The following is a 24926-nucleotide window of genomic DNA, read 5'->3' as shown; positions in this document are numbered from 1 at the left end:
AGAAGGAGAGATGAGCAGATTCCCAGCTAAGTCAAAGTTGGAAGCTTAACTGACTTAGCCACCCAGGTGCCCCAAAACTTTGGAATTCTAGGGAAAAGATACCAGTATTTCATTGAATGAACCAGTATGTCAATTGACAACTCTTCTGTCACTAAACTGAGAAGTTTAGCAGGCTGTGATGAAGATGAGAAATGTATAAAGCTTTAAAGAAAGGGAAATCAAAAGATTATTAGGAGAGTATAACTTTTTTGCTGAAGTACAGTTGACACACAAGGTTGGTTTCCGGTAAACAACATAGTGATTCCACAGGTTTATATGTTATGCTCTGCTCATCACAAGTGTAGGTACCATCTGTCACCATACAACCCTATTACAGTACCACTGACTGTATTCCCTATGCTGTATCCTTTATTCCATGACTTAATCATTCCATAATTGGAAGCCTATACCTCCCACTCCCCTTCACCCATTTGCCCATCTCCCTACCCCCTCCTCTCTGGTTCATCTGCAAATCTACCTGGTCCCATACAATTTTTAAGTATCTTACTTTGATCAAGAGGGCTGTTTCTGTTCCAAATCGTGTTTGATAATGAGTTATCCTGTTTGTTTTGAACCAACTGGATCCTGCTTTCTCCTTTATAAGCCATATTCCCTATTCTATTGATGTCATCACTGTAGTTTCCCCCACTCATAATCTCTACCACTACCATGTTGGCCTGTGTGACTCTTGAGTGACCTGAGTGTGTATCTATCACCCCACTCAAAGGCTGGTTGTAGGAGCTGATCCTCTTTCCCAACCCTGGCTCCCAAACCTTTTCCCAAATACTACCTCTGATTAGTCCCTGGAAGGAGATGTCTCTTCTTCAGTCAAGAGTGTACAAGGGATTTCCTCTCCTCATCAAAGTAAAAAACCTCCTAATGCCCATCTTTAGCCTCCAAACTTCTTAATGCCACACAAAGAAAACAGACATCTCTGTTCATTGAGTGCAGTTAGTCCAACATCTGGACTGGGTACTGTTAACACTTTAGGTGCCCTCAGGGTACAGGTAGGCACTTGAAGGAGGTGTATCTCATCTCCATCTAAGGGCAGCCACCACTTCTCAGCTCCTACGGACTGCTGGTCATGCAGGGAAGAGTAGAGGAAGGGAAGTATTGCCAGAAAGTCTCAATTTTCTTATCACGTCAGAAACCCAGAGTTCTCTCTAAAATTCTCCTCTCCTTTTTAAATGTTGACAACAAATTCCAAATGTTTTTAGACACCATGTTAGTGTCTTTGCCACATCTAACCTATACGATGCCTGTTGTGGAGATAACCCCTCCAAAAAGCTAAGAAACCAGAGTAATAATTCCCATCTCTCTCTAGTATCTGTAAAGAACTAACAAATGGGGAGCACCATGTGCTGGGCATTGTGCTTTCCATGCATCATCTCCTTTTGATTCTCATTAAAAACTGTAATATTGCCACTCTGGTTGGAAAGATTAAAAAAAGACATTCAGGGAAGTCAAGACCTTGTTTAAATTTCCCCAGCCAGGAAGTATCAGGATTTGAACTTGAGTCTCAACTTTAAACTTTACCTGCTTTCCACCAAACCACAGGACTTGCCGCTAGAAACAATAGCACAAAGCTGACCTCGCAGGGACCTCTTAGGTCCTGGGGAAGGTTGGTATTGCAGATCTCCATGCTGTATGCTAGGGTATAAACTGCCAAGTCTGTTGTTCTGAGGTCAGTGTTCTAATGTGGTCATCTCAGAAGTGAGAAATGATACTGTCTTCATCCACGTTTCAAAAGTCTGATGTGGCCCTTCGGCATGGTGTGCCATCTGTCAGAAGAAGCCATAAATCTGGCCACTAACTGTATTTGCAAGCAAAAAGGCTCTTAAAAATAGTGCTAATTTTTAGAAAGACAGAATTTTTTTTAGAAGCTTTTGTTCTTTGATTCTTTCTTGTATCTATAGGTCTCACATTTAACAAGTTGATTCGGGGGTGCCTGCTGGCTCAGTCAGTAGAGTGTATGACTCTTGATCTCGGGGTTGTGAGTTTGAGTCCCATGTTGGGTATAGAGATTACTTTTAAAAAGTTGATTTTAATCCTATTATTCCAACATCAAAGAGAGAAAAAAAGTTTAACATCAAATGGATCAGAAATGAATGATTTTTACAAAAGAAGTCCAATAACTTCATCCAGCACTCTTTCTTAATTAAGTTAACTTAAGCAACTTTCCATATTTTCCTAATGCTTCTTTTTGGCAGAAATAAAAGCAAAAGCAAACGAATCCAAAATTAGTGCACAGGCCAGTTGTGATTTTTATTTGCCTTAATTTCACTTGACAATAGAGCCATTGTGAAGGATAAACTTCCTCACAGAGGTTCCAGCTCTTCCCTCTTATACTAACCCATTCAAGAACAAGCTTCAAATTGTTTACAGAGCTGTACAACTCTAAGAGTTTTTAACTGTTTATCAACCCATTACCTATTTTCAACTTCAAATGCAAAAAAAAAAAAAAAAAAGAGAAAACCTCTATCCACAGTATATTATGAACTCAAAGGACAATTTTTTTATTAAAAAAAAAAAAAAAAAAAAAAAGCCTGGAATCATGTGGGGCTGCAGTCCAGTGCACTTTATGTAGCAGAAGTAGCCCACCCGCATCACCTAGGAGACCTATGCTGCAGGGCAGACAGGATACGTCCACACCCCCCACCACCATCCTTGTGAAACTCACCAGCTGCCTGTGCATTAGAAGCAGAAGCTCTTACAAAGGTATAACATACAAAGTGAGAAGCCCAAGACATAGATAAGCAAAAACACCCGCTAGGGATGGTACTGGCAGCTGTTCCACTTTGGATTTTCTGTCCCCTCACTCTGGAATACCTTTCACCAATATTACTGCCATTACCCCTAGGTCTCTGTTCCCTTGTGACCTCTTCCATGAGACCTAACCTGAACAGTCCATACCAAACAGCACACGCAATCCCTACCCCCTCCTCTCCGCTAGCCAACCTCCCTTCCTTACTCACCTTTACATTTCATCCTAGCACTTAGCACCACTGACATCTTGTGTATTGACTCATCAATTTATATTCTACTTAACCACCAGTAGGATGGCAGGTCCATGAGTGCTGGACTTCTGCTCATTCCCTTCACTGCCAACTCCTCAGTATCTAATAACTAATCAATGCATTACTTTTTAAATGTAACTAATTAACATGCAAGTGAACAGATGATAGATCATTAATGACCATACCCACCAGAATGCAGATGCCTAAAAGCAGGGCTCCATCTCCCCGCAGCCTCCTGTCCATTACCCACAACAGTGCCTGGCATATAGTAATGAATGGCTGCATCAGGGAGTGAATGAATCACACACTCTTGTTCATTCTGCAGCCAAGCTAATTCCCTTGACTGGGCAACAGTATTTTTCTATGTGCAGTCAAGACTCCAACGGAGGTTCAGATTCCGTTTCTTCTGGTTTTGATTGGGACACCTCCAGATCTTTGGAGGTAAATTCTGCAGCTAGACAATCATATCATTTATGTGTTAATGTCCTGACTCTTAAAAGTGCTGTTGAAAGGAACAGATGCATTTCAGCCACCTCATGGGATGGGACGTTTTTGGTAAAGAAAATGTTTAGGGGAAGTCAGGAAAAAACAGTGATCAGATCTCAGAAGGTTGGGCAGCCCCGGTGGCGCAGCGGTTTGACGCCGCCTGCAGCCCAGGGCATGATCCTGGAGTCCCGGGATCGAGTCCCATGTCAGGCTCTCTGCATGGAGCCTGCTTCTCCCTCTGCCTGTGTCTCTGCTTCTCTCTCTCTCTCTCTCTCTCTGCATCTCTATGAATAAATAAATAAAATCTTAAAAAATATTTAAAAAGATCTCGGAAGGTTCAGAAAATCATGAGTCAAGATTCACAAGGAGTCTGTGAACCTGGAAGTAGAAGCCCCTCGGCCTTCCGTAGGCAGCACTATTGCTCTTGTAGGCTCACATTCTGCCACACTTTTCCCAGGTAACACCTTGGGACACAGAAGATTCTTAATCACCTTTACAGCAATAAGGATTAGAAGAGAGTGAGGATTCCATTTCTGTGTTTCCAATAGTACACCATTCAGTCCCCAACTACTACAGAACACTTCTAGTTTACAAAGGACAGCATTAAGAAAATTGATTTTGCCACACACCAAGTGCAGTAGGCTATATTATTGCTTAGGATATTTGCTGCCCTTCCCTGTGAGAGGATTATCCTTCCCTGTCCTGGTGATGTCAGACTTGATCAAGTCACTTAGTAATGAAATGTGGCCAGGAGCGAGTGTGTCCCTTCTAAGTGAAAGATTCAGGACCGTCACCTGGTTCTGTCATGCTGTCTTCTCATTCTGCCTGTAGACAGAAATCTTCCAGGTAGAGGGCCACTCCTTCAGCCTAGGTTCTGGAAGGCTGAACACATGCGACAGAGCTGCTGCTGACCCAAAAAGGATATATAACAAGAGCAAGAAATAAACCATTACTGCAAGCAGCTGAGCTTTTCAAAGAAGATGCTAGTGCAATAGAACTTAGCCTAAGCAGAATGGGAACTCTGATGATGATTTTCAGTGATTGTTCATTTCCTCACACTCTGTGCTGTTATTAAACAGGTCAACAAAGAAGTGGTATTGCCATAATGGTAAGCAAGGTTTCCACTCTTGACACTTGAATGTCGAGACAGACTAACTGGCCCAGTAAGGGCAAAGGCCAACATAAATCAGCCGAGTCATGGACCCCTCCCCCATTCCCAACACTTAAAACACCTAAAGTGATAGCCAAGGTTCCCAGGAGAGAGAAAAGCAGACCCACTTCCACAGAACTGGCTTTTTGGGGAGAGAGTATCTCGTGAAATTTTCACCTGACAATTCACATGGGCAGACAGCAGCCTAAGAAACAAATTGAGGTCCATATAGGCCCATCATTAGAGTAACTGCACACTTAATAACCTGCATTTCCTAAACTGTCCTTCATGTCATCTGTTCCTACCTATGGTATAGACCTTGCACGTACTGTATACCTGGAAGCTGACTGCAGAATGGTATTTATGAGGCACCCACATGTGAGGAACACTGTATAAACAAGCAAAGCAGACTCTAGGTATGCCCTGAAGTCAACTCAGCTTAGAATTTAAGTGCAGGTAAGGGAAGAATTTACAAGGATATAAATTTGGGGTTTTCCGTAATTATATATAATGTAACATCAGTGTAAAAAGAAAATATGATACGATCTAGACAGGCTCCCTTAAACACACATACACAATTTAATAAATGTGACAGATATAAAAGCCAGAATCTTTTTGTGATGGTGAGTTGACTCAAGGAAAACCCCCAGGAATGTTACTGTTTGGGCTACAAATTTCATCATCATGGTCAATACAATGTCTATGCTCCCATAGTTCACAGTAAGCCGTTTCTGACAGATCACAGCATCTGTTATATTTAATGACTCACAGGTACCATGTGTCCATCCAAGAGATGTTGAAAGTTTCATTAAGTAGACTGATTAACAAGATCTAAAGATTCAGGGCTCCTTATCAAATTCTCTTAGAGTCCCTTTAACAGTAAGGGTTGACCAGATGGAAGTAGAGGGAAAGTCCTCACAGCTGGGTTTCCAATGGTAAACTTTGTGGTGGTCCAGAGCCTGCCCAAACAGCCCAGCCATCACTTCTGCTAGGGTAGACACTGAGGATGTGGCTTTGCTGGCATGACAGGTATGTGTGTCATTCTGCAGCATCTGTGGTACCCAATGAAGAAATACTCAGACGCACATCTGAAACCTCTGCCCCTTCACAAAGATTTCCAGCTGTTTCTAATCCTGGGCAATGAGAACTTATTTTAAGAGACAAAGGTTTCTTTAAACCAACATCCATAATTTAGAGACTGGAAGGAGGGTCCTGTGTCTAGAATGCCACATGTGGTCTTCAGATGACTCTGTCCTTAAATCCCCCATGGTGGCAGGTTCTACACAAGAACATGTTTCCCATACTCATGAACCACTGCATTAGAGACCAGAAAGGGAATGGACCCGGAGGGAAATATGGCCAAGGGGCACTACTTTACTGGGTGTGACAGTAGTAGGCACAGAGGTCTTGACCACTCCAAGAAACTTGTTACACTTACAGAGAATTTCTTCTACGTTGCAAGAGTCTTTTACATTGCCTATCATCCTACGGCCATTGGAGAGGCTCCCTATTGCTGGTGCTAAGATTTATAGCCACATGTGAGAGGGCAATTACCCTCTCCCCTGGTCCTCCACTGAAAGGCAAGGACCCATACCATCAGTGTTCACAATGTACTGCTCATGCCCTTAGCCTCTCCTACCTTTTGCAAAGGTCATGAAACTGAAGTTCTGCCCATATAAGCAGAAGCGAAACACATAACTTCCAAGCCTGGCCCAAAGAAACCTCTCCTACAGCTCTTCACTCACTTTCCAAGTGAAAAGATTCAGGAGATTAGAGAAGTTGGGCTACAAGGTTGGGAGAAGCTTGGGTCCCTTACTTGTGGTGAAGAACTGACCCCAAGCCCCCTTGCTGAACCATATCTGGCCCTCATTTTAAACAAGTGATAAGTATTTATTGTGTAGGACCTCTGAATTTTGGGGTTTATTCGTTATAGCAATTAGTCTACTCTAGTACAATGGTAAATTTGCTTTAACCGACCAGATGGCTTTAATCTACAATGCAGAACCATCAAATACTTGGGAATATGTTGATACCTGGCGTCAATAAGCCCCAGGCAACAGTCTTGACATTCAACCTTTTATGGAACACTACCAAATCTGGCCAACAGGATCCAACTATTATCTTCTCTAAGAGACACAGGAGGCCTTTCTTTCACGTTTTCCTTGTGTAGAACCTGCCACCATGGGAGATTTAAGGACAGGGTCATCTGAAGACCACATGTGGCATTCTACACACAGGATCTTCCTTCGAGTCACTAAATTATGGTTATGTGATTAAGGAAACTGTGTCTCCTAAGTCATGTTGAACATCAGCATTCAATTCACCATTGGGACTTCCAGACCAAAATGACTCTTTAATGCTCTATCAAATTTTGATTGGGGGATGATCATGTGGAATCCATGAATCACGTTTACAGCTAGAAATGTATAAACTGTGTTCACTTGTCCCAGGCCCAGGCTTTTACATTAAGATCTAGGATATGCAGTGATGCATTCTACTTTAATTTTCCACCTTCATTTTACACTTCAGACTTCCAGGAGTCTTGCATCTGTTTTCCAGCAACCGCAAAGACATCCTCTAATTGCTTCTGAATGAAAGCAGAAACTTCATTTCCTTGCACAGAACATGGGGGAACATTACACATACTTCAAGCACAATAGGGCTGTCTCCCTTTCTCTAAATTCTGTGCATTGTCTCACTGGCAAATACGTGCTTTTTCAAATCAAAATAATACTCCTAAAAAAGGCAATCTAGTTTTTTGAAGTTCTTCAAAATGAGCTTAGCCAGAACACCAGGGACTCCAATTATGTGTATTTACCTGATGTACTTTTATAGGAAGCATAATTCAAAAATTGCAGACCGACTTTTACACTGTGCACTATGCATTTAAAAAATGCACTTATGACGTTGAGCCCTTTCTTTTGTGGTTTCCTCATGCTACCACTCATTTAGAGTAGTTTCCTGGTCTTTCCTTATGTGAGGCAACACAGTTAACCTTCAGCAACATAAAGCACTTAAGGGTTGAGCAAGCCTTGCTTTGCACCCACTTTTCTCCTGCATTTGATTTTTCATCTGGTTTTAATCTTTTTTTTTTAAGATTTTTTTTTATTTATTCATGAGAGAGACAGAGAGAGAGGCAGAGACACAGGCAGAGGGAGAAGCAGGCTCCATGCAGGTAGCCCAACGTGGGACTTGATCCTGGGTCTCCAGGATCATGCCAGGATCACACCCTGTGCTGAAGGTGGCGCTAAACCCCTGAGCCACTGGCCCCATCTGGTTTTAATCTTATGCAATGATGTAGGGAAAGGCAAACTGAGACCTGGTCATGAAGCCCTCACCGATGCCCAGCAGATGCACAGGAGATGTCTACTAAGCACAGGGCTATGATGGATCTCATCTGGAGAGCTGTGTTTCTGAAGGTGCCTCAAAAGTTCTTACACTAATTGCTTACACAAAGACACACACTGGACAGAAGCCTTTCTTGTAAGAAAGCACATTCCCAAAGAAATGTTATTTTTATAGCTAGCCCCATGGGCTTTGACTGGAAGCAGTACACAGCTTGATCCCACCCCATCCTCTATGGGAGCACCAGCACTTCCCCCCAAACCTGTCCTTGTCCTTTAAAGCTGACAAGGAACTTGTGTTTCTTCAAGGGCAGGCTTCACTGACTTTACCATAGTTATTAAAATATAACGTCAGGTAATTATTTTTTAGACCAGGCAGTCCCCTCCCATTTGAGCCTTTAAATAGGTTTTCGTATTACAGGTCACTCTCTTAATTACTTAGTTTTGAGCCATATTCAGGAAAGATATGTTAGCTTGCATAAATTTTAACAAGGGAAATTTGGGATGCTTATAGATCTTACTATAGAAAATCAGTTAAAGAAGGGGTTGTGGTGGGCTAAACATGGCCACAAATTCTCTGGTGCTCCTTTCATCAAGAGGGAGACTCTATTTCCTCAGTGCAAATCTGGGCTGGCCTTATGACTAAACTTTGATCAAGAGAACATCAGAGAAGTGACATCGGGGGACTTCTGAATGCAGTCACCAGACCTTGCACCTTCTACTCTTCTACTCTTCCCTCTCGATCTGAAACTGCCCATCAAAAAGCCTGCATTAGCCTCCTTGAGCAGGAAAGGTTACATGGAGTGAGAGACCCATCAACATCCAGCACCAACTACTAGACTTGTAAGTGTGGCCATTTGGACAACCCAAGTAAGGCTAGCCGAAGAACAGCCCACATGATCTACTGAATCATGAGGAATGATAAATCGCTGTTGTTTTAAGCAACAGACACGGATATGGTTTTTTGTACACAGCAAGAGGTAACTGAAACCAAAGGCAAAAAAATAAATGACAGAGACTGATTATTTATTCCTGGTGGGTGTATCTATGTAATTCCAAGAGTCAGATTCACTGGAAATAAGTCTTTTAAAGATTAGGTTTGAAAGCAATCAATAAATGGTTAATTGTGGAGAGCACAAATATGCTTGTATACAGCGAATGGGAAAGTATGTTGAAATGCTGCCTGGGTGAAGATTTATGGTTCAGGATGAAAGGTCCTATGACACCGATGATTCAAGAGGTGCTGTGCCTCTAACAACTTAGACTAAATTACAGACTTTTGGAAAACAACAGGATGAGAAATGCAGCTCTCATGAGATGACAAAGACATTGGCGTTTAATATGCAAGTGAAGTTTTAATAAAACTGTTTCATAAAATATGATAGTATAAAGGCAGTATTTCTAATTTAAGACGTTTTTGAGGGGCGTCTGGCGTCTGAGTGGTTCAGTCGGTTAAGCAGCAGACTCCTGGTCTCAAGTCAGGTCATGCATGGTTCCAGGGTTGTGGGATTGAGCCTCATGTCGGACTCCCTCCTCATCAGGGAATCTGCTTGTCTCTCTCTCTGCTCCACCCCCTACTCGCCCTCTTTCTTCCTAAAATAAATAAATAAATCTTTAAATAAAAAAAGACATTTTATATGTGACTTATCTGAGATCCTAAATACATAGAGCTGAAACATTTTACATTATGAGTTGACACTAGAGTATTGCATCTACATCTATAAAAGTTTACATATTGAAGTTGACCTCTTCCAAAACAACACAAAAGTTGTTCTTTATTCTTCTCGTTGGGGGAAATGCTGGAATTGGCATGTATATGATATTTTATAAAATGATAAAGCTCAAAGGTATAATAAATGATTGGATACTACAATTTAGTGAAAGTTACTCTGCGGAGAGACAAAAACTATTTTTTGGAAACAATTGCAGTTAATTAAATTACCTGCCAAGAGGCCTATTTATCCAATTCTTTTTTCAAAATTTATTTATTCATGAAAGAGAGAGGCAGAGACATAGGCAGAAGGAGAAGGAAGCTCCCTGCGGGGAGCCCAATGTGGGACTTGATCCCAGGACCCCGGAATCACGCCCTGAGCAGAAGGCAGATGCTCCCACTGAGCCACCCAGGCGTCTCACTATTTATCCAATTCTTGAAAGGCACTTCACCATTACTAGTGATAGAGGCAATGAGATAGTCTATCCTGATGTATGCCAACATTTCTTGAGGAGCAAAGAGGGTCTGGGAACTGGCGGTAAACTTTAAATTCCATTTATGGAAGTTAGTAAGGCATTTGCGTTGAATGTCAGCAAAAATGTTGCCTAACCTCATGAAAATATGCTCTAAATGGCTTTTTAGTCCATCTAAGTATGACTCACCTGTGGTATATATATTTTTAAAATCATACTAAGAGCTCCTACTTTAAAAAGATATTTTTCTTCTGATTATCAAAGGCACATGTTCACTGTAGAAAACATAAAAAAAATTTAAGACTATGAAGAACTATAATTTCCCATAATTTCACCATTCAAATATGCCCAATTTAGCTAATACTTACTGAGTACTGACTGTAAGCCAGACAGTGGTCTAAATTTTTTACATTCATGAATTCATTTAATCCATGTAAGTCTTTGAGTTATGCATCAAAATTCTTTTTTTTTTTTTAAACCAATGAGGAATCCAAGGCAGAGAGAGAGAGCTAATGTAACTTTTAGTTATATGATCCATTAGACTATAAAAAGAAGAGCTGAGTGTTCTGGCTCAAGGCTCAGGTTCTGAATCACTACATACGGTACTGCCATGGAGCTGGCATTCTATTACTTCCCTTCCAGTCTTTTTTCTGTATCATATATACATTGTACACACTACTCTGGGCTTACACTGAGTTTTTTTTTTTTTTTTTTTTTTTTGAGATCCCTAATAACCATCTGTCGAAGTCTCATCTTTGCCACAAAGTCTCTCCAGGTGTCTCCAAACCCACGCTGAATTCTCCTAAGTGGTTAAAGTAGCCATTTCAAACACTGAGTATTTATACTGTGGAGTTCAGTTCTATACCTTTCACAGGTCATTAAGCACAAGGTGTAGAGACCACACATCTGATTTTATTTTTATCTCCCAACTTTCTGAAACTGTCTAAAATTCTATAAATGCTAGAAACATTTAGGTACTTGACATATTTTCAACAGAGTAGGATATTAAAAGAGTAATACTTGAGTGACTATTTTTAAAAAACTTGAAATATTTTAGGGCTGTGATGAAAGATATGTCATCAGAAACTAAAGTTGTGTGTGTGTGGAGGGGGAACAAACAGAAGATAAGAGCAATCTGCAGTTTCTCTGGAGAGGGAACTATGAACAATGGGGTCAATAATGGGACAGGTCTTCAAAGTTCTATAAATGACACATGGAGAAAGTACACAATAAAATATCTACTTTGATGGCATTATCAACTCATTATGGACAGAGAAATGCAAAGCACAAGATAAATCAGCAGACGTATTTTACTGGTCTCTCTGGATGACCAGAAACCATCAGGTCAGCAGTACCTGGGAACACATTGGTGTGTTTGTGTTATAAGAGCAATGGCCCCACCATCACACTGCCTGGGTTTCAATTCCAGCCCCATTGCTCTCTATCAGTGAATCTGTAGCAACTCATTTTTCTAGAAGAATTATAACTTAAATCTAAACAAATCATTTACATGGATCAAGGCACAGTAAAAGGTCATTCTAAGACCTCTTGTGGATGATCACCATATGAAAAAACACACATATTCACTTCATACAGTTATGTGGAATATCACCAAAATTGGTACTTCATGAATCCTAAAAGCATCACTTTCAAAACTGGAGTTGGTCATCACAAACGGTGCCTTTCTGCTCTGGGCACTACAGGTGTCTGGCACTTCTGGCCCTTTCAGGTTCTACTTTTGGATTCCTATTTTACCTGTTTAACTGCAAATACACACAGGTCATATTCATGGACAGCTTTAAGAAGGTGAACATGACATCAATAGAGAAATGCCCAGGGCTCCAACTTTCTATTGTTCCAAATACCACTATGCAGCCATTTGCCAAGACAGCATCCAGAGCCAAGCAGGGTCCCAGGATCCAATTTCAGCAGGCAGGCAGACCCAGAACCCAGCACCTGAGAGGTCAGCACCATGAGGCAGGCACTTAGGAGATGGCATCTTCCAACAGCCCTCAACAGCACCGCTTGATCTACCTTGACTGGCCCACCTGCTCCTCAGAATCGTAAGGGCAGCTCCTGCCGTGAGATGGGGAAGCATCTGAGAAATGAGGGAGTTACCTTACTGACAAACTAGGCCAAATGGAGTCTTGTGCTGAGAACACCAAGGACATCTCATTCAGACTTTAGATGTACTCTTGCAAGCTTGCAAATGTGATTTGGCCATAGGGTTTTCTCTTTTCAGTCTTAACTACAACTTAAAAATAGAGGCATTCCTAATAGATCAAGGATCCAGTATTTCTTAAGGCTCCGGCCTCTTTCACAGTTGTTCTCAGAGATAGCTCTCAATGCAGCTGGCATTGACGCACACCAGAGGCATGTTTTATAAAACTGGACCAACTATTCTACTTAGAAATGAAGTTCACTGTAGGGTGTGAGCTTAGCACGGCCAATCCTTGGAGCTATCACACAGGCTATCTTCTACATTAACATCTCAAATAGACCACTAAAACTGCAAGCTAACAAGCACACTGAAACGAAAGTATCACTTCTTGCCTAACTCAGATTCAGCACTTTTAGTTATAACTATCCAAATAAATACATGCTCATTATCCAAATAAATAAATGCTATCAAAAAAACCCTTAAAGAATAAAACACGTATAATCAACAAGTCTGTGCTTACCCAACCTGCCCCCCATCACAGTTAACCCTGTGCGTTTCTTCAAATTGTTCTTGGCACAACTTGTTATTTTACACAGATGAGACCACATATGACACAGTTTTAAATGTTGCATTAAAAAATAAATAAATAAATAAATAAATAAATAAATAAATAAATAAATAAAACAAATCTTGCTTTTTATTTAACAATGTATCTTAATCTGTTACATATATTTGTTGCCTTTATTGATTAATCACTCAGTATTAAGCAGGCTCTATATGCCTGAAGGTGGGGCTTGAACTCGGGACCCAAAGATCAAGTCAGATACTCTATGGACTGAGCCAGTCAGGCACCCCTTAAACTGCTACATATATTTGAATAGTAAATCCTGAAGGTTACCTCAGAGAAAGACAAACATTCAAAGGTACCACCATACCATGGTGCCAACATACCCAGTTCCACTGTATTTTTTTTTTTTTAACAGTATTTTTTCCTTGAATCTCCACTATCTGGATTTTCTCCTGGAAAGAGTGAGTCAGTAAGATGGTTTTTGAAAGAGTCTAAGAAAAAGCTCGTAAAATCAAGTACTTTATTTTGAGAAGGAAGGAAATATCTGTTAGAGTTACTGTTAAAAACATTTTCTGGGTTTATTATGTGCCAGGCATTAACCTGCGGCATGTTTCTCTACAAGTTTCATAATGTGCATGAGATGTGATATGAAAACTGAGCCCAATACTGTACCTTTTCATCAAAATCTCCACAGTGTATTCCCCACCTCCAAATACTTGCAACAAATAACAAAACAAGCATAATTTTTAAGGGGAAAAAAATTTTTAATCCACTTAGATATCTTGTTCATTTCACAGCATGTCTACCTACACTGACATTTGTTTTGAGTGTAGCTGACACAAAATGTTACATTAGTTTCAAGTGTATAACATAGCAATTACGCAAGTTTATACATTATGCTCTGCTTACCACCAGGGTAGCTACCACCTGTCATCATGCTATTATAATGGTCACTGACTATACTGACATTTAATAGTAATAATAAAAATAACTGCTCATATCTACAGAGCCCCACGGGATGCCAAACACCTGGAGTCTCAGTACACAGTCGGGGGCGGGGGACAGGTAAGCTGAAGGCCCCCAGGGCTAATAGTGCTGGATATGCACCTGCTCTATCCCCTGTGCCTTCAGGACCCCTCTTGTTAACACCTTAACAGGTGAGAAGAGGGGTTACCAACAACATCCTTCTCAGTAAGATCATAATCGAGGATCAGAGAGTTTAAGAAATCCTTTGGAGAAGGGAGGATTGCAAAAAACCCTATTAGCTACCACTATGAAGGTTATGAATAGTAAGTTTTAATAAAATGTTCTACAACTTTGCTACACACAAAATCACAAAATGGACCAAAGGCAAGTAGTTTAGACCGATCCGAAATGCCTGAGGGCCTGGGACATGCAAAGCAATTTGGCTTATATTTATTAAGTACTTACTACGAATGAAGTAAAAGAGGCAGAAAATCTATTAGACTAAACCATAAGGAATTGCCAGTATTTGATAATTCTGACCTATAACAAAAAGAGACCTCATAGGGCTCACCCTCGAAGTTCTAGCCCTTGAGACATTCGCAAGTCCTAGAAGTCATTCAGAACATGTTGGCAAACCTTCCTGGATCTTTAAATTTCTTGGCTATACCAAAATTCTGACTAAAATGCTTTTCCCCCTCAAAGTCTTCCATTTTAGTGTGGGGGTTTGGCTGAGCACTGCGGCAGACTTTTTTTCCACAAGATAGTGTAATAAGGATCATTCTGAGGGAAGTCAGCCATGGTGTGCGTAGGGAAGAAAATCACCACTCTTTCTCAATGAAGTCCAGGGCCCAAGTTTACCATCCGGCTCTGTGGCTATCTGTGTGAGCACCAGAGGAACAGAAGCTGTGTGAAGGGAGAAACCGTATCTGTCCTACACACGGTTTCCCAGCACCCAGAATAGGGCTCAGCACAGGGAAGGCACTTGGTGTCTGTTGAAGGAGTCAATTAATGAATGACTCACACTGGGCAAAATACACTGGATGAAGCTCAACTTCTATTTCTCCACTAGAAATGAAAGTACTGGAAGACTGAGCGGGAATTAAATAGACCAGGCATAGACTGCCGGATTATCTGTAAACCTGAGGCGGCAATCTATTGGGGAACAGTAAGGACCAGCAGGAGGAAATGAAGGAAATCTCACCCACGGCTCATGGAACCTATGGTCCTCACTGTCTGTCGGGCAAACTTTAAACCCCTTGAAACCATTTTTGCAATGGACTGACAGCCATCTGTCCCTTGGATTGTATAAGAGCTTTTCATTTAGAGAAATAACTAACCTAATGAAGCACCCTGGTGTCATGCCCTTTCACCAGTGATAGGATAGTTTTAACACGTGTGACTGGTCATGGATTTTTCCCTGCCATGGGATTTTGGGTGATGTTCAGACTTCAAGGTTGCACAAGGCCTAGTTGAGACTTTCCTAACTAGCCTAAAATATTTTACAGTTGCTGTTAAGTATTTTAAAATTTCCACTGAGAATGGCTCCCCCACTTGTACACACACGTGCAAAATGTATATAATAATTAACTCTACTGTCTTCAAATTGAAGCTAACCAAGGACGTTATCAAATTCTAAGAATGGGAAGACAAAGCACACTTCTCCAGACTCATCCTGAGAGTCAATGTCACATGTGAAGGAGTAGATGACTTATATTACATTGTATGTGTCCACATGAGGAAATAAACATACTTGGGAAACAGCCTGAGCTCAGCAGCTGAAATACAGGGTGAGAACTTCCAGGTCTGGGTCTGGCTTTACTTCCCCGTCCCTGCCACCTTTGCACTACCAGGCACCCAGGCTGTAGTCCCTGAAAGGTCCAACACCATCCTGCATCAGACACACGAGATGGATGCACAAAACAGAAGTTGGAGTTCCTTCTACCCCACTCACTACAACAACCCAAGTAAGGAATCCTAAACTCCTGAGTGGCTGTACATGATTCATCTTCTCTAGGGTCACAAAGAAAAATTCTAACCTTTCATGAACTTAACTCTGAAAATAGGTGGACTCACATCATTTCTGTGCTGGTACAAAATAAAAGTGCTAGTCTTAATAGCAGTAGTTTCCTTCTTAAAGCTGATAAACCTTACTTGATGAAGAAAAACACTCAAAGCAAGGCTTCCCTACTAAAGCCTATAGTTGTGGGTGCCTCAGTCACCATCCCAGCAAGACAGAAGCCACTGGTGCAAAGGAAATCCCCCTGCTAAGAATCCATGGCTTGTGAAGTTGTAAAGATTTCAATTAGCAACCTGTTGGTGGCTGGAGGTGGGAAATAGCGCAAGGAACCACTCCTCTGAGCTTGTGCAGCAGCCATCTGCTCCCTCAATGGGCCAAGAGGGAGGAGGTTGAGCTGTGTGGGGTCAATCAGCTGTTTCCAAGAGAAGCTGGGGAAGAGACCAAACTCAATGTCATGTAGGGTTTAAGTGAGATTAGTGCCACTTCTATGGCACCTTCAAAAGGGTAAAAAGAGTCGTTTTCTGTTCTTGCTGAAGCTCTGAGTCTGCTGAAGTTTGGTGGGTCAGACCAGAGACAGAGTCAACCCTGAAGCTTGATTTTATTTACTCTTGGCAAGTTCCAACTTCCTGGTTCTAAGGGGAAAGGGAGGGAGGTGTTTCAAAGTCTCATAAAAAGGCTCCAAATGCTTCTTGGACACCAAAGAGCTCTTACAAAACTACATTTTGATGAGCTACATGTAAATGAATCAGAAACATATGGATTTCATTTCCTTTATAATACACAGGGGTTTAGGAATGAAGAGGTGGGGGGAATGCTCCACAAGATGAGTCTGGGCTCTGGTGAAAATGTTAAAAGGGGTGGGGAGCCTCAGACATTTGCTAAATTAAGATGAGGATAATAACCAGTGCATCTCTTCCTCTATGTGCCTTTGGTATCCGCCAGCCAACCTTAGATGCTGGTGAGAGAAAGTACTTACATACCTAAACCTGACAACCTGGGGTCTAAAGCTTTCTTTGATGCTGGGGACCTGGAAACTTTCTGTAACAGGCCAAAAAATACTGAATATTTTGGGGCTGTTGGGAATCATGAAGTAGTATATATAAAAATTTTATGTCCCTAGGATTCCACTAAAGGGAATGAGGGGGTGTTTCCATATGAGGGGCATACTCATATGTGCCAAAGCAAAGAAGGAATCCTTCTCCTGGGCATGCACTAATCTGAGGTTCTTCAGAGCACCACATTCTGGAAGCTTGACATTCCCATTGTAAGCTCAACCCTCCCAAATCCCTGGGGGGGGGGGGGGCAGGCTGACATCCACACACCATAGAGCTGTGGTTTCTGCCCCTGCCCTTTCACACATGCATTTTATTAAGCTAAAGAATTATGGGGAGATAATAAAGAAACCAGGAGTAAATGAGGTTTCTGGAGTGAGCCACTTCATAGGGTCAACCACTCAACACCTGCTTTGGCTAAAAATTAGATAAACTGTTTTAATTTCACATGTCAGAAAGCCAGCGTGTCTAAATCAAGAAAAAGTGATTCTCATCAAAGAAGAAAAACAAAATATAAAACAAAAAGCAGGAAAAGCAGATGCTAGAAGACATAAAAAGAAATGGCAAACAAGCCAACGTTACAAAGGCAGTCCCCTAGAATCAATGAGCAAGAACCTGAGAGCAGCTGGGAGAGAGAGAATGGGACAGAGAACAGCACCTGCCCCGTAACAAGCACAAAGCTGGCTGGCTGTCGTTGCGGGGTGGGGGAGACTCTCCTCCGTCACAAGAACCATTTCTTTTGCTAAGTCACATGTTTGGTGGCTTATCTCTTCTCGCCTCTGAACACAGGCACAATCACTTTCTGTTGATCATAATGTTAAGCTTAATTATCCAGAGGTTCCACTTGAACATTTCCTTCCTCAAAGCTGAAGCGATGCCATTATTTCTCACTTAATTGCAGAATAAGGGGTGCTCTGTTTGTCAAGTCCAGGATTTGCTAAGATAACAATGGTGAATGCCGTGGCAGTGCATGACTTCAGTGTTCATGATTACTATTAATTAAGGGTCTGTCAAATGGATAGAATGGGCTCTTTTCTTCTCCATCAGCTAACGCTGGGCACTTCACTCAAGAGAAGCTGCATGGCAAGGAGGAAGAGTGAGTCAAGCTGTGCTATTGCTTGCACTCAAAGCCCAATCCTGGAAGGCCATGAGGATGGGACACAGAACAGTTGCTTTTACAAGTTCACTCTTCCATAAAGGTCAGGCGAAGACAGACGGGCAGCAATGCAGCAAGACGACTCCTGGGACAGGGCAGAGGGCAGAGTTGGCATCCTAGAACTTTGAACATTGCATAATGAGTTTTTAAAAAGACTGAGGAAAACACTTGGGGAATCCAAGGGGACTATGAGAAGTCCCAAGAATCAGATAAAAAGAAATTTAGGGTCTCCATTTAAGAAATATATACGTTTAGTCATAGACTATACATTCTGCAGCTCAATCGTCCTCTTTTGGGGGCTAAGTACCATGTTTTTTTATTCATCTTTGCACTACTGTGTCACATTTCATGCTGCCCAGAGCACTGTAAGTGTTGCCACTCATCTGTTTCCAAACTAGGTGTCTCAGTAAAGCTCCTCCATCACAGGTCATTTGCTAGCCTGAGTAACAATTCCATAGACCCTTGCCATATTTTCCTTTCTGTTTAACCCTAACCCGCCTCCAATCTAGTTCTTTCAGATCCTGGTCTCTAGCTGCCCTACCAGTTAAGATAACTGATTTAAAGAAGAAAGCTAATGGCCCAACTTGCCTAGAAATGGAGAACTATGATATTTTAATACTCGTGCTGAAAGTGTTTGTTCTACTAAAAGCAACACTAGATATTTGTGTTGGTATCACTTTTTTTTTTCTGTAATAGACTCACCTAAAGCTACTGGAAAGATCCTTCTAGGCCAGCAGTCCTTAAAGTGGGTTCCCGAAACTAGTGCATTAGCATCATTTGGAAACTTGCTAGAAATACAGGACCTCGGGTCCCACCTCAGACCTACTGAACCAGAAATTCTGAGGGTGAGGGCCAGTGGGTTGTGTTTTAAAAGCCCTTCAGGAGATTATGCTGCATACTCAAGTTTGAGAATCACTGTTCTCAATCCTGGTTCTGCATTATCAATACCTGGAGAGCCTTTCAGCGTAGGGATACCTGGTCCCACCCTAGATCAATTAAACTAGAATTCTCTGAAGGTGGGGGCTGAGCTTCAGTCTTTACTTCCAAGTTCCCAGGCTGATTTAGTGTGCTGTCAAAATGGGAAACCACTGTTGCCGGTGAGGAGCGCTGCCCCACTCAGCTTCCAGCTAAATCTCGCAGCAGGAGACACTTTCAATACTATAAGCAATGACCCTAAAGCTCTGTTCCTGTTGTGGATGAAGAACTACATTCTAAGCACAAAGGCCGATCTACATACTGTGGTTTCCATCCAAACAGGCATTTCTCTAATATCCTTTTTGTGTACTAGAAAGAAGTGTGAGTGCCAATGATCAGAACAAGGAGGGGGATGAATTAATGTTCAGAAAATAAAGACAGCATCTGGGCCCACCTCAGAAACCAGATTCGTTAGCACAGGGGTCCCAGGGACATGGATGCTCCCGAGTGTCCCTGCCCTGCTGAAGCAAAATGCTGCAAAACGCTTTTTTTTTTTTTTTTTAATGTTTATTTCGAGAGCATCAGAAAATGAGTTCAAGCTGAACAGCACTGAAGAGCTCTGGATGTGCTCAAGGAGCAGCGGTTCACTCCCCTGCATCTGTCATCCTCACGGTCCATGTCTGAGGTGGTAACAATTGCACTGTCATTCGCTTCAGTTCAAGTGGAACCAGAGCCCTGGCACAGGCGGCCTCCCTGCCCGCTGCTCTGTGCGGGCCTGGCCGAGCTCGCAGGGTCTCGGGCCACTGACAGTAGGGACAGCTGCACCCCCGTCTTCCCACAGGCCAGGCACAGCCCATCGCACCCATTTCCCGCAACCCGTGATGAAGGCAGGCCACGACCGAGGAGAGGCCGCCCTGTTCGGACACTGCTTTCCCATCAGTAAGCTGGGACATCTTCCTCACTTCCAATTCACGTCCAAGGAGCTTGTTCTTGAGAAGCCCTGCTCTCCATAGTCAAGTTTCCGTCTTCAATTTCTTGGATCATAGGTTTGGATCCACACTTCCCAGTAACAGTGCCTTCCCTCCTCACTGCTTTGCCAGTGCCCCAAGTTGTGTGCTGCATATCCAGTCCCACTAAATATCTTGTCTGTGGACTGCACGTTTTAAACTTGCCGCTATATGCTCTTCCGTCTAGATTCCATGATAGCTTATGTTCATCTCAACTTCAGGTTCACAAGAGACACTGTGACAACACAGGACTCAGAGCAGACTCTGAAGTCACACCAGTCAGGTTCCTCCACTGGCTGCTCCACTGATGGGTACTACAACCTTAGTAAGATCATTCTGACGCTCTGAAGCTTCAGTTTCTGGATCTGTAAAACGGAGGTATTACGGTACCTACTGGAGGATTGTTGTAAGCCATGAAGGAATCTGTTTTTCATGTATGGATTTTAATCTAAGAAAACATCAGTCTTAATTCCAAAAATACTCTTTAAAAATGCAGAGACAGCAAGGACATACACCAACATTAGAACTCCTTTTACAGCTCAGGGGGGAGGAGATGGGATCAACCAGAGCTGGTAAAAGGGTGTTATTATCTGTCTTTCACAGTATTGACCCCCTTAAAAGAGTTCCAAGCCACTATAGTAAAATGTCAACATACCTGTTAGAATAATGCCCATATTCATGTTTCAGTCACTACTCACAGAACTTGAGTGTATTTAAATCTTGAGTATATTATCTGATGAAAAATCAATTTAAGAAAAGGAAGCACAGGGGATCCCTGGGTGGCTCAGTGGTTTCACACCTGCCTTTGGCCCAGGCATGATCCTGGAGTCCCGGGATCGAGTCCCGCGTCGGGCTCCCGGCATGGAGCCTGCTTCTCCCTCTGCCTGTGTCTCTGCCTCTCTCTCTCTCTCTCTGTGTCTACCATAAATAAATAAAAATAAATCTTTAAAAAAAGAAAAAAGAAAAAGAAGCACAACAAACCCACAAACAAAACTCATTACTCTTGAAAAAGTCACAAACCACAGAAAAATCCTGTTTTTAAATTACTTTCCAAAGTTATGGTATCACCAGTTTTAGCTGTTTCACTTTGTCACTTCCATTGTGGCTAGGTAAGAAAATGTTTATATTTCTTTAGAGATGATGGATACTGAAGCATACTTCATTCAGTACATCAAGAAGAAAAGGAAAAAGAGAAGGCAAAAAAAAAGCCAATGTAGCAAAAATCAGACCTATATGCTGAATGTAAGTAACAGTTACAATTGTTCCAGGTTTCTTTGGCTACATTTGAAACTAACGTAATTATTTTCCTAATTGTAATAGTAGAAGCCCACAGAGATAGTCCTGAAAGTGGTAAAGGACATATTTTTGGAGTCTATGTCTTGAGGCAGTCAACTACTAATCCTTTTGTTACACATTGTTGTATTTATTTCTCATAGCAACACAATGGCTATTACCTTTCTCTTAATGTACCAGAGGTTAGTACCTCACTTCCCGCCACATTTCTAGGAGGCAGCTGGGCTAAAGACCCATCCATGTCCAAACAACTGATGCCTGTGGTCTTCCAGTCCCTTTCACTGCCTCTCCCTCCTTCCATGTGGATAGTCCTCTCTACTCGAGGTCAGGGGCAGTTTTACAAAGGCAAAAAGTCCAGTCACCTGGAGTACATTTATTTTCTTACCTCTTTCGCTAGCACATTCCTCTGTTCCCATGGTTACTCATCTTCCCTGGAGTTCAACTTCCTCACCTGAACACTGCCTCTTGGATTTCTTATGGGAATGAAAGGAATAAACAGGAGCATGATTTTAACTCCATACCTTGGAACAATCATATATAGTAAGTGCTATATCCTCGGTAACTATATAAAGCTATATAACTGGGGTAACTATTCCCTATATTAGGAATTAGCTAGTTGCGCTGGTACCTTCTTACCACTCAAAACTTGCCCCTTCCCCATCAAGTGTCCTAATGACTATTTATAATTGGATAATAACTAGATCTAGACAGTAGGTTCATCAGGAATTCACACAATTATCTCAATTCCTCATGACCCTATAAAATTAGGTTATTTTCTCCCCTGGGAGGAATATAAGCTATAAGGAAATCTTTATGGTATATACAGGTTGTGTGTCTAAAATAACTTTCAAAAGGACAGTTTATTTTTTATCAAGTAGATTCTGCCAAAACTAAGCAGGATTATATAAAACATACCGCTAACACATCACTATTTGTGTTATTCAGTAAATTCTAATTGGACTGATCAAGATGTCTACCTATAGGTATCTGCCTAGGGAAAATAGGTGCCACTGTTTGGGAGAAGTATGATTAATAAACTGTTTGGAATTTGAAGATACTGAAATATGGTGTTTGGAAAACAGCTCTCCAGAATGAAGGTAAATGTTTTTATTCATGGATAAACAGCACAGCTTAGAGAGCACAGTTGCTCAGCATGATGATTCACGCATTCTCAGCAATGCTTTACTCAGTAATAAGCAACACCTACTCTCTGCTCACCACTCTGGCTTGATTCTCTGGTGGACAGACAAGTATCAGGTGACCCTAGCTCCCATAATTTAAAGAGGCAAAATGAGCACATAAAATAGAATAATCAAGGGCTAGGGGTGAGACTATAAAGAGGGGAAAGCGTTTTGAGACTGTAAAACAGTAGTAAAAAGGTCACATTTTCTACAAAGTCGTATCATTTTTTTCTTCATAGCTCTATAAGAACTATTATCTCCATTTTGTAGATGAGAAAGTTAAAGGCCAGCAAAGCTAAATAACCCAGGTCCAGTATTTGAACCCAGACACTCAGATACCACAATTCACATCCTTAAGCATTCCATGGAGAGCATTCCACAAGAGAGAAATGTCAAATATGTGCTAGAGCAGTTAGCTGGCAAAGGAAATGGGGGAGATCATCTTGAGTTCTGGCAAAGGACAGGTAGGATTCGGCTAGATGAAAAGGGCACGGAAAGGGATGAGGAGAGACGCTGAAATATGCATGGCACACAAATGACAAGAGGGTTCATCCTGACTAGAGCTGGGGTGGGGGTGGGGGGGTGGGAGGGGTAGCAGGGAGGGATGTATAAGGGAGACAAAAATAACAGAGAATGGGGGTTGGGGAATATGAAACCTACAAGTGTATGCAAATATCTCACTTTGCAAAGCAGAGGCCAAGGGAGCCTAGAAGTCTGGGCATCACCAGCACAGAACTGTTAGCTAAAGATACAGGCAGCTCTGGGATAGAATAGAATGTCAGAGTCTGAGTGTGAGTAATGACCACCATTTGGGCAGGAGAAAAAAACCAAGGAAGGGGAATATATGTTTTAACCATTTTATATATACCTACAAAGTACCATCTGAATTCATATGCCAGCTATGAAACCTAGTAGCTATTATGGTTGTCAAGTTAGAAAGCATCTCTGGGCCTCAATTTACTCCAATGTAAAATATGAATAAGAATACCTATCTCACAAGATTGTTGTGAGGATTGAAACCAACATACCAATGATGTGAAGAACAATGCCAGGTGCATAAATAAGTACTTTCTAAGTGTCAGTTAATTGTTAATGCTGTTGTTACCATCATCATGATGGTTCATGAAAGCATGGTCTGCAGCAGAGTTTGTAACAGGGAAAAATTAGGAACGACCTTAATGGACATCCACAGAGAAATGGCTATTCCATGGAAAACCAGGCCTTGGTTTAAAAAACCATTCCATCCCAACCTGGAAAGACCTTCAAGATGTAAAGGTTAAGAGAAATAAATTAAGACAAATTCCAGAATCCCCATAGATAGTCACTAATTGTGATAATGCAGTGACATCATACTGTCTTTCACACAAACATCTTCAGTGTCTTACTAAGTTCTCAGTAGAATGAATCTTTGCAGACTCCTACATGGTAGGGAGAGCAGTTTTCTATAATGATGCATTGAACAACGCCAAGCACATTGTGAGGGCTGAGCCAAAACCGTGAGTGACAGGGAAAGGACCAGATTCCAACAGGCCTGACTGTCGCCTGCTTTAATCACCAGACAAAGCAGATAAGTTGCAGAGAGGATAGAAAAATTAAACATGTCTGTTTTTGCTTTTTAGAGGCAATTAGGGATTTATAGCCAAAGTGTTGTTATATTTTGAATCAGAGCCAGAATTATTTTTTTTCTTTCGGGGAAGATAATTATACCATAATCACTGACATTCTAAAGGAACATTTTAGAGCCACTACCTTATTCCTCCAGAACAAGCACTAGTTACTTAAAAAAAAAAAAAAGAAATCTAGCCATGTCCCTTGGGACCACAAAGCAACTATGAGTGTAAGGCCTTGGAGAAGCTTTCAGAAGGAGCACCTTTGTTTTCAGAGTAAAACAACAAAACAGAGCAGCTGCAATGGTTATTGAAATGTGGAGCCAAATCGAAATTTACAAACCCCTAGGGAGAGCCCTAATTTGCAGAATTTCCTACAGTCCAAGATGTTCAGAACAGTTCTATTCTCTTCAGTAACTAAAATTTCCCCATTGACATTTTGTAAAAACTATCGTTCTCCTTGGCATATCCTTTCCTTGTGAGCAACAAGGACTGTCTTCAGATTTGCTCCAGCATAATGACCTCCAACTCCACATTAATGGAGTCTGAACCAACGCCATGTCTTAAAGTCCACAGATTTGGAAAAATAATGCTGACAGAAAACATATACTGAATTTCCACAGTAGATGAGGGGAAAACTCTATGAAAAGAACAAGCCTTAGGATATGGAAAGATGACAGGGAGAGGCCAATGGTGACCTTGGTCCTCTGCTTCTGAATTTAAAGCCACTATCATCCAAAATGTATAAAAGTAAAAAAGAACAGGCTTTAACACAAGACTGGT

General features: G+C 41.6%; 1 protein-coding gene and 1 long non-coding RNA gene across 3 annotated transcripts in view; both read right to left on the bottom strand.

The window, feature by feature from the left end:
* The window catches only part of PDZRN3 (PDZ domain containing ring finger 3), a 238032-nt gene that overhangs the window by 144079 nt on the left and 69027 nt on the right, over nucleotides 1-24926 (bottom strand). The window lies entirely within an intron of this gene.
* LOC144289713 (uncharacterized) lies at nucleotides 9372-23851 on the bottom strand. The gene is made up of 3 exons (XR_013357626.1): nucleotides 23565-23851; nucleotides 21741-21828; nucleotides 9372-9629 (listed from the first exon to the last, which is right to left on the bottom strand). It is a non-coding gene; the product is annotated as an uncharacterized LOC144289713 (long non-coding RNA).

This window comes from Canis aureus, chromosome 19 (genome assembly GCF_053574225.1).
Source record: "Canis aureus isolate CA01 chromosome 19, VMU_Caureus_v.1.0, whole genome shotgun sequence".
NCBI classification, from domain to species: Eukaryota; Metazoa; Chordata; class Mammalia; order Carnivora; family Canidae; genus Canis; species Canis aureus.
Note: the sequence above shows the minus strand (reverse complement) of the source record. Positions and strands in the feature narration are given on the sequence as shown.